The 11,392-nt window shown below is 40.5% G+C and overlaps 1 non-coding gene across 1 annotated transcript; it reads right to left on the minus strand.

The window, feature by feature from the left end:
• LOC148544711 (small nucleolar RNA R71) lies at positions 1-108 on the minus strand. The gene has a single exon (XR_015900863.1). It is a non-coding gene; the product is annotated as a small nucleolar RNA R71 (small nucleolar RNA).
• Between the last annotated feature and the right edge of the window lie 11,284 nt (positions 109-11,392).

Here is an 11,392-nt window from a genome sequence, read left to right on the forward strand (position 1 = left end):
AAGCTTAGAGTGGATGTTCAAAACTTCAGACAGAAAGAAGGTGAATCCCTCTATGAAGCTTGGGAGAGATACAAGGAACTGACCAAAAAGTGTCCTTCTGACATGCTTTCAGAATGGACCATCCTGGATATATTCTATGATGGTATGTCTGAGCTATCAAAGATGTCACTGGACCATTCTGCAGGTGGATCCATTCACCTAAAGAAAATACCTGCAGAAGCTCAAGAACTCATTGACATGGTTGCAAATAACCAGTTCATGTACACTTCTGAAAGGAATCCTGTGAATAATGGGATGCCTATGAGGAAGGGAGTTCTTGAAATTGATACTCTGAATGCCATATTGGCTCAGAATAAAATATTGACTCAGCAAATCAATATAATTTCTCAGAGTCTGAATGGATTGAAGGAACCATCCAACAGTACTAAAGAGGCATCTTCTGAAGAAGAAGCTTATGATCCTGAGAACCCTGCAATAGCAGAGGTAAATTACATGAGTGAACCCTATGGAAACACCTATAATCCCTCATGGAGAAACCATCCAAATTTCTCATGGAAGGATCAACAAAAGCCTCAACAAGGCTTTAACAATGGTGGAAGAAACAGGTTTAGCAATAGCAAGCCTTTTCCATCATCCACTCAGCAAAAGACAGAGAGCTCTGAGAAGGATCCATCTAGGTTAGCAAATATAGTCTCTGATCTATCTAAAGCCACTTTAAGTTTCATGAATGAAACAAGGTCCTCCATTAGAAATTTGGAGGCACAAGTGGGCCAGCTGAGTAAAAGGGTCACTGAAACCCCTCCTAGTACTCTCCCAAGCAATACAGAAGAGAATCCAAAAAGAGAGTGCAAGATTATTGATTTAATCACCATGGCCGAACCTACAAGGGATGGAGAGGATGTGAACCCCAGTGAGGAAGACCTCCTGGGACGTCCAGTGATCAACAAGGAGTTTCTCTCTGAGGAACCAAAGGAATCTGAAACTCATCTAGAGACCATAGAGATTCCTTTGAACCTCCTTATGCCATTCATGAGCTCTGATGAGTATTCTTCTTCTGAAGAAAATGAAGCTGTTACTGAAGAGCAAGTTGCCAAGTACCATGGTGCAATCATGAAGCTGAATGCCAAATTATTTGGTAATGAGACTTGGGAAGATGAACCTCCCTTGCTCATCAATGAACTAAGTGATCTGGATCAACTGAGATTGCCTCAGAAAAAACAAGATCCTGGAAAGTTCTTAATACCTTGTACCATAGGCACCATGACCTTTGAGAAGGCTCTATGTGACCTTGGATCAGGGATAAACCTCAAGCCACTCTCTGTAATGGAGAAACTAGAAATCTTTGATGTGCAAGCTGCCAGAATCTCATTAGAGATGGCAGACAACTCCAGAAATCAGGCTTATGGACAACTAGAGGACGTGCTAGTAAAGGTTAAAGGCCTTTACATCCCTGCTAATTTCATAATCCTGGACACTGGGAAGGATGAGGATGAATCCATCATCCTTGGAAGACCCTTCCTAGCCACAGCAAGGGCTGTGATTGATGTGGACAGAGGAGAGTTAGTCCTTCAACTAAATGAGGACACCCTTGTGTTTAAAACTCAATGATCTCTTTCTATAACCATGGAGAGGAAGCATGAAAAGCTTCTCTCACTGCAGAGTCAACCAAGGCTCCCACAGTCAAACTCTAAGTTTGGTGTTGGGAAGCCACAACCAAACTCTAAGTTTGGTGTTGAACCCCCACATTCAAACTCTAAGTTTGGTGTTGGGAGGTTCCAACCTTGCTCTGATTATCTGTGAGGCTCCATGAGAGCTCACTGTCAAGCTATTGACATTAAAGAAGCGCTTGTTGGGAGGCAACCCAATGTTATCTAATTATATTTATTTTTTTTCCATTGTTATTTTATGTTTTCTTTAGGTTGATGATCATGTGAAGTCACAAAAACTACTGAAAAATCAAAAACAGAGTGAAAAATAGAATGAAAAATAGCACACCCTGGAGGAGAACAGTCTGGCGTTTAAACGCCAGAAACAGGCACCAAGCTGGCGTTTAATGCCAGAAACAAGCATCTACCTGGCGTTAAACGCCAGAACAGAGCATGGAAGTGGCGTTTAATGCCAGAAACAGGCAGAAGTCTGGCATTAAACGCCAGGATTGCATGTATAGGGCGTTTTACACATCTAAGGGGTACAGGGATAAAAAATCCTTGACACCTCAGGATCTGTGGACCCCACAGGATCCCTACCTAACCCTATTCTCTCCCCTTCACACCTTTTCATAATTCTCTTCCCCAAATGCCCTTCACCAATCACTTCAATCACTCTTTTCCATCACCCCCTCACCACTCACATCCATCTTCTCTTCCCCATAAACCCCACCTAGCTTCAAATTCAAAATATTTTTCCTCCCAAACCCAACCCTAAATGGCCAAACCCTAAACCCCTCCACACCTCTATATAACCCCTCATTCCTTCTTCTATTTCACACAACACAACCCTCTCTTCTTCCACTTGGCCAAAACCTACTCTATCTCCCTCTACTCTATTTCTCTTCTTCTTCTACTTCTTTCTTTCTTCTTTTGCTCGGGAATGTGCAAACATTTTAAGTTTGGTGTGGTAAAAGCATAGCTTTTTGCTTTTACATAACCATTTATGACACCTAAGGCCAGAGAAACCTCTAGAAAGAGGAAAGGGAAGGCAATTGTTTCCACCTCTGAGTCATGGGAGATGGAGAGATTCATCTCAAAGGTCCATCAAGACCACTTTTATGAAGTTGTGGCCAAGAAGAAAGTGATCCCTGAGGTTTCTTTCAAGCTCAAAAGGAATGAGTATCCGGAGATCCGACTTGAGATCCAAAGAAGAGGTTGGGAAGTTCTCACCAACCCCATTCAACAAGTCGGGATCCTAATGGTTCAAGAGTTCTATGCAAACGCATGGATCACTAGGAACCATGATCAAAGTGTGAACCCGAATCCAAAGTATTGGCTTACTATGGTTTGGGGGAAATACTTAGATTTCAGTCCAGAAAATGTAAGGCTGGCATTCAACTTGCCAATGATGGAAGAGAACGAACGCCCCTACACAAGAATGGTTAATTTTGACCAAAGGTTGGACCAAGTCCTCATAGACATATGTGAGGAAGGAGCTCAATGGAAAATTGACTCAAGAGGCAAGCCGGTTCAACTAAGAAGGCATGACCTCAAACCAGTGGCTAGGGGATGGTTAGAGTTCATTCAATGCTCAATCATTCCTACTAGCAACCGGTCTGAAGTTACTATAGACCGGGCCTTCATGATCCATAGTATCATGATTGGAGAGGAGATGAAAGTCCATGAGATTATACCTCAAGAACTCTACAAGGTGGCTGACAAGTCCTCCACTTGGGCAAGGTTAGCCTTTCCTCACCTCATATGCCACCTCTGCAATTCAGCTGGAATTGACATAGAGGGAGACATCCTCATTGAAGAGGATAAGCCCATCACTAAGAAAAGGATGGAGCAAATAAGAGATCATGGACCTCAACATGAGCATGAGAAAGTTCCTCACCATGAAATCCCTGAGATGCCTCAGGGGATGCACTTTCCTCCACAGAATTATTGGGAGCAAATCAACACTTCCCTAGAAGAATTAAGTTCCAACATGGGACAACTAAGGGTGGAGCATCATGAACACTCCATCATCCTCCATGAAATTAGAGAAGATCAAAGAGCTATGAGGGAGGAGCAACAAAGACAGGGAAGAGACATAGAGGAGCTCAAAAGCACCATTGGTTCTTCAAGAAGAGGAAGACGCCACCCTCACTAAGGTGGACTCATTCCTTAATCTCCTTGTCTATTTATTTTTTGTTTTCGGTTTCCATGCTTCATGTTTAATTATGTTTGTGTCTTTACTATATGATCATTAGTGTCTAAGTGTCTATGCCTTAAAGTTATGAATATGAATCCATCACCTCTCTTAAATGAAAACTGTTCTAAAAACAAAAGAACAAGAAGTACATGGTTTTGAATTCATCCTTGAAACTATTTTAATGATTTTGATGTGGTGGCAATACCTTTTGTTTTCTGAATGTATGCTTGAACAGTGCATATGTATTTTGAAGTTGTTGTTTATGAATGTTAAATATGTTGGCTCTTGAAAGAATGATGAAAAGGAGAAATGTTATTTGATAATCTGAAAAATCATAAAAATGATTCCTGAAGCAAGAAAAAGCAGTGAATACAAAATCTTGCAGAAAAAAAAAGAAGAAAAAAAATAGCAAAAAAAAAAAGAAAGAAAAAGAAAAAGTAAGCAGAAAAAGCCAAAAGCCCTTTAAACCGAAAGGTAAGAGCAAAAATCCAATAGCCCTTAAAACCAAAAGGCAAGGGTAATAAAAAGGATCCAAGGCTTTGAGCATCAGTGGATAGGAGGGCCTAAAGGAATAAAATCCTGCCCTAAGCGGCTAAACCAAGCTGTCCCTAACCATGTGCTTGTGGCGTGAAGGTGTCAAGTGAAAACTTGAGACTGAGCGGTTAAAGTCGAGGTCCAAAGCAAAAAGAAGAGTGTGCTTAAGAACCCTGGACACCTCTAATTGGGGACTCTAGCAAAGCTGAGTCACAATCTGAAAAGGTTCACCCAGTTATGTGTCTGTGGCATTTATGTATCCGGTGGTAATACTGAAAAACAAAGTGCTTAGGGTCACGGCCAAGACTCATAAAGTAGCTGTGTTCAAGAATCAACATACTGAACTAGGAGAATCAATAACACTATCTGAACTCTGAGTTCCTATAGATGCCAATCATTCTGAACTTCAATGGATAAAGTGAGATGCCAAAACTATTCAAGAGGCAAAAAGCTACAAGTCCCGCTCATCTGATTGGACCTAAGTTTCATTGATATTTTGGAATTTATAGTATATTCTCTTCTTTTTATCCTAGTTGATTTTCAGTTGCTTGGGGACAAGCAACAATTTAAGTTTGGTGTTGTGATGAGCGGATAATTTATACGCTTTTTGGCATTGTTTTTACATAGTTTTCAGTATAATTTAGTTTGTTTTTAGTATATTTTTTATTAGTTTTTAATTAAAATTCACATTTCTGGACTTTACTATGAGTTTGTGTGTTTTTCTGTGATTTCAGGTATTTTCTGGCTGAAATTGAGGGACCTGAGCAAAAATCAGATTCAGAGGTTGAAGAAAGACTGCAGATGCTGTTGGATTTTGACCTCCCTGCACTCAAAGTGGATTTTTTGGAGCTACAGAACTCTAAATGGCACGCTCTTAATTGCGTTGGAAAGTAGACATCCAGGGCTTTCAAGCAATATATAATAGTCCATTCTTTGCCCGAGTTTAGAAGACGAACGCCAGTTCCATGCTGCATTCTGGAGTTAAACGCCAAAAACAGGTTGCAAAGTGGAGTTAAACGCCAGAAACAGGTTACAAACTGGTGTTCGACTCCAAGAGAAGCCTCTACACGTGTAAAGCTCAATGCTCAGCCTAAGCACACACCAAGTGGGCCCCAGAAGTGGATTTCTGCATCATTTACTCATTTCTGTAAACCCTAGTAACTAGTTTAGTATAAATAGGACTTTTTACTATTGTATTTACATCTTTGGATTATCTTTTGATCCTTTGATCACGTTTGGGGGCTGGCCTCTTGGCCATGCCTGGAACTTCATCACTTATGTATTTTCAACGGTAGAGTTTCTACACACCATAGATTAAGGTGTGGAGCTCTGCTGTTCCTCATGAATTAATACAAAGTACTATTGTTTTTCTATTCAATTCAAGCTTATTCCTATTCTAAGATATCCATTCACACCCAAGAACATGATGAATGTGATGATTATGTGACGCTCATCATCATTCTCACTTATGAATGCGTGCCTGACAAACACTTCCGTTCTACATGCAAACAAGCTAGAATGAGTATCTCTTAGATATCTAATACAGGGGACTAAGTCCCAGATATTAGAGTCTTCGTGGTATAAGTTAGAACCCATGGATGGCCATTCTTGAGATCCGGAAAGTCTAAACCTTGTCTGTGGTATTCCGAGTAGGATCTGGGAAGGGATGGCTGTGACGAGCTTCAAACTCACGAGTGCTGGGCGTAGTGACAGACGCAAAAGGATAGTATATCCTATTCCAGTATGATCGAGAACCGACAGATGATTAGCCATGCAGTGACAGCGCATTGGACCATTTTCACAGAAAGAATGGGATGTAGCCATTGACATCGGTGATGCCCTACATAAAGCTTGCCATGGAAAGGAGTAGGAATGGTTGGATGAAGACAGCAGGAAAGCAGAGGTTCAGAGGAACGAAAGCATCTCTATACGCTTATATGAAATTCTCACTAATGAATTACATAAGTATCTCTATCCTAGTTTATGTTTTATTTATCTTTTAATTTTTAAAAACTCTATATCCATTTGAATCCGCCTGACTGGGATTTACAACATGACCATAGCTTGCTTCAAGCCAACAATCTCCGTGGGATTTACCCTTTCTCACGTAAGGTTTATTACTTGGACGACCCAGTGCACTTGCTGGTCAGCTGTGCGAAGTTGTGACAAAGAACTAAGATTATGAATGTGTGTATAAAGTTTTCAGCGCCGTTACCAAGGAATGGAACCGTCACAATTTCTGCGCACCACCCACCTAGCACTTTTCTTTAAAGTCCTTAAGTTGGACTTGGATGAAGCCTTGTTATGGGGGCTTATGCTTGAACTCATCCTTGAATCTCCATCCATGTTTGAACTTCTAATGGTCTCTGAGATCTCAAACTTTGTTTGTCAACACCCTTCCTTGTTGATCTTCAAGCTTCCAATCGGGTGACCAAACTCTTAAATTCTCATCACGGCTCCAAATCCTCCTTTGAAATCCATTCAATTGCATCTTGCACCACTTTTGGGCCCCAAATCTTGATTTCCCTCTTTGATGAACCTTAGACCTTTGTGCCAACCAACATTCAATGGTCCACCCTTTAGCATTCCAAGAAGAATGATAAGTTGGTAATCTGTCTCCAAGAGAGCATATTGATGTGAGCCAATGAAGTTCACAGAAGAGATTGTTACCCACTCAATTTGCACTTGGAACGGTGCCATTCTCTTGGATTCTTGCACGATGACCTCCATCTCTTGCTTGTCAACTTCTTCCACACACTCTTCATTGCTCAAAGCATGTTTTAGAGGTTATTCATATTCCTCTTCAACATCGCTTTCATACCGAATGGAGGAAGGTTCAACAAGTTTAATGACGTCATTGGGTGGTGTGAGAGTGTCTTCAACGGTGGAATTCTGATGCGGAATTTATAACCACATTACTAACCGGCAAGTGCACCGGGTCGTACCAAGTAATACCTCATGTGAATGAGGGTCGATCCCACGAGAATTGAAGGACTAAGCAACAATGGTTACTTGATTTACTTAGTTAGGCAAACAGAAAGTAATGTTTGGGTGTTCAAAAGACATTAAACAATATAAAGAATATTAAAAGAGCAAGTAAATAACTTGGGAATAAAATATGGAGAAGGCAGTTAAGGCTTCAGAGTTATCTATTTTCCGGATTGATTTTTCTTATTAATTTATTTTAATCATGCAAGATTTAATTCATGGTAAACTATATGTGACTAGACCCTAATTCCTTAGACCTTTCTAGTCTCCTCTAATTTTCATCAATTGCCAATTCCTTGGTCAATTAATTCCAATTAGAGGGTGATGATCAAATTCCAGTTTGTATGCCACAAAAACTCTAATTACCCAAAGGTAAAAGGATTATATGTCACGTATCCCGTTAAATCCAGATAATTAAAATTTAGGAGAATATGTTTTTAAGCTGTTGTTCAAGTAAAGAGCTTTTCCAAGTTATACAAGAACTCAAGTAGAAAGGGGGTCATACTTCCGTTTCACCCAAATTCATAAGGATTGTAAATTTGAATGGAATAATGTTGAGTTAGAACTCCCCTGTTGGAATTTCTTTTTCTATCTAATCCTAATTAATTTAAAAATCTATCTTCGAAAACTAAAATAATATCTTTTCCTATTTTTGAATTAAAAATAAAGTTTAAATCAAAATTAATTAAAGCAATCAACATGTCTTCAATTGTTGGATGGGGACCACTTGCTTCGTAGGGTCCACGCCTAACTTGGAGTGGGCATAATCATTCTTGTGTGAATCCCCTTGAAACCTGTGTTTCTGGGCCAAAAACTGGGTCAAAACTCGGCCTGAAATCGCCCCCAGCATTTTCTACATTTTCTGAATGTCGCACATGTCATGCGTACGCGTCAGTCATGCGTACGCATCGATGGCCTTTTCTGCGTGTCACGCGTACGCGTCAGGTACACGCACGCGTCGCTGAGCAACTTTGCTTTTCACGCGTACGCGTCAAGCACGCGCACGCGTCGCCATGAATAGCTCCAAATCACGCGTACGCGTCAGGCACGCACACACGTCGCTCCTCGATGGTCAGCTCCTTAGTTTCTTCTCTTTCTCTGCAGAAACTCCATCAAATCCATCTGAATGCTACCTAAAATAAACAAAAATTCACAAGACTCAAAGTAGCATCTATAGTGGCTAAAAGATAATTACATGCAAATTCACTAGGAAAAGATAGAAAAGATGCTCACGCATTACAACACCAAACTTGAATTGTTGCTTGTCCTCAAGCAACCAAAATAATATAGGCTTAGAATGTGAATTTGCATGAGAATGAGAGTTCGATTAAGCTCATTTCTCTTCTTATAGTGGGGTTTACAACTGTAATCCTGAATAGTTTTGGCATCTCACTCTCCTTTGAATCAGAAGAATGTTACTGTCATTCAAAATTAGAATCCGGATAATATTATGAATTCTCTAATCTTTTGTAGCTCAATTTAACCCTTGAACACAACAATTTTTCTTTTCTTTGGTACTTTGCACCTTGAGCCTAGCCGTGACTTTGAATGTTTTGTCTCAAGTTTTATTTAACACAGAAACACCACAAGCACTTAACTAGGGAACTCTTTTGAAGTTCTGATTTTTCTTTCAGTTACTCCCAGACAGTGGTGCTCAAAGCCTTTGGCATACTCTTGTTGATTGCAATTGATCTCAACTCTAAATGTTTTGTCTCAGGGATTACTTGACACAAGAACACCATAAGTATGTAGCTAGGAAAACAACTCTTTGAGCTTTTAATCATGTCTGACCTCCCTAGTCATTGATGCTCAGAGCCTTGGACCTGGCTTTTTTTTTCTTTTTTTTTATTTTTTTTTTCAATGCTGTTTCTTTTGCTTCAAGGATTAAACTTTTACTTATTTCAGAGAAGTCATAATAATTCTCTAAATCCATGTTCCTAGTACATCAGCATTCTTTGATTCAAATTTAAATATGCACTGTTCATGTCATGCATTCAGAGTTACAGAAAATACCACCACATGTAAGTGAATAAGACTACTCTTCAATATAAACTCAATTTCTCATGCAATATATTACTTCTTTTTCTTTTTCTTTTTAGATTCAAGTTCAGTGAGCGGTACATGAGACAAATAACAGAATAAAACTAATTCTAATAACTGAATGTACTAATGATCATGCAGGCAATCAAAGTAACAGAAAACAGAAAACACAAAATAAGAACGGAAGAGAAATAGAATGAAAGGAACTCAACCACCTCAGTTATGTTAGTGGCCATCTCATTCCTCCACGAAGAGCATTCATCTCCCTTTTGTGCTTTAAAAAAATCAACGAAGCGACAACACCAAACTTAAATGTTTGCTTGTCCTCAAGCAAAGAAGAACTGAAAATAAAAAAAATAGTAAGATGAAAGAATAATAAAAGGATAAAAGAACGAGAGAGAATTAGGATTGAGGGTGGATAATTTGAATTTAGGCGCTGAGGGGTCGCGTATGCGTAAGGCACGTGTACGCGTAGATCGCGTTAAGTTCAGATGACGCGTACGCGTGGACTTGGTTTTGTGCGAATCGTGCAAAGGCGACTGCGCACACGCACAACTCTCTGTTCGTGTGGCTTGGGAATCAAAATTACAGATGACGCGTGCGCATCATGCACGCGCACGCGTGGATAGCCTTTTGGGGAAAGGACGCGCACGCGTTAGAGATGCATACGCGTGATGAGACTTGTGCTCCCTGCACCACTCCAGCCCCACACCATCACAACTTTCGGCCATGTACCCATTTACGTCGATTTTTCAAGGTCACGCGTACGCGTCAGGGATGCGCACGCGTGGGTGGCCATTTGCGCAAACGACGCGCCCACGTCAGAGGCGCATATGCGTGATGCGACTTATGCGCCCAGCATGGTTCCAGCCCCACTCCTACTCAACTTTCTGTCCAATTTAATTTTTTTCACACGCACACACATGATGCGTACGCGTCAGCGACGCTTGCGCGTCGTGTGTTCTCTCTTTCTTTCTTTTTTCGGAAATATACGGTTCTGTTCTAAATAGCTTTATGATCAAAACACACGTAAAATAAAGGAAAATAGTAAAAATTCAATAAAAATCAAATAAATAAGAAAATCACTACTACAAAAAATAACTAAGGATACGAAATTATCGGGTTGCCTCCCGACAAGCGCTTCTTTACCGTCACTAGCTTGACGGTCAGCTCCTCTAGGGAGGAGGATCATAGGGGCTCAGCTCTTCACCCCTTACTTTGAACTTCTTTCCTGTGTCTCCATAAAGTAGCTCAATATGCTCTAGAGAGAGGATTCTGTTTACTGTATAAGTTCGCACTGGATTGCTAGTCAACACCACCTTCATTCCTGGGGAGAAACCTTCAGTGGGGATCTTTTTGTTTCTCCATCCCCTGGGTATTTTCTTCTTTTTAGGAACCTCCTCCTTGGTGGATGATGCATTCCCAACACCAGACTTAGGTTTGATGTCAGGAGGAATTTTATTGTTTGTCACCAAAGGAGGTTGGAGCTGCAGATTCTGCTGTCCGTCATCAGGGGGTTGTTGAAGGTTTGGATCAATAAACTCAGTCTGCATGCACCTCTCTTTTTCACCTGTTGAATGTATATCTTTGAAGACATGAAAGACCAGTTGCTCATTATGCACTCTAAGCACTAATTCACCCACTTCTACATCAATCAGAGCTCTTTCAGTGGCTAGGAATTGTCTTCCTAGAATTATAGAGGCGTTCTCATCCTCCCCTGTGTCAAGAATCACATAATCTGCTAGGAAGAAGAACTTACCCAATTTGACTAAGATATTCTCCATTAATCCGTATGCAGGATTCATAGATTTGTCTGCCATCTGTAATGCTATCTTCGTAGGTTGTGCCTCTTAGATTTGTAGCTTCTTCATCATAGACAGGGGCATTAAAGTGATGCTTGCTCCCATATCACATAATGCTTTCTCAAAGGTTGTGCTCCCAATGGTGCATGGAATTTGAAAGCTCCCTGGATCTGGCATCTTCT

Source organism: Arachis ipaensis, chromosome B9, assembly GCF_059453495.1.
Source record: "Arachis ipaensis isolate K30076 ecotype BB chromosome B9, ASM5945349v1, whole genome shotgun sequence".
In the NCBI taxonomy this organism is placed as follows: Eukaryota; Viridiplantae; Streptophyta; class Magnoliopsida; order Fabales; family Fabaceae; genus Arachis; species Arachis ipaensis.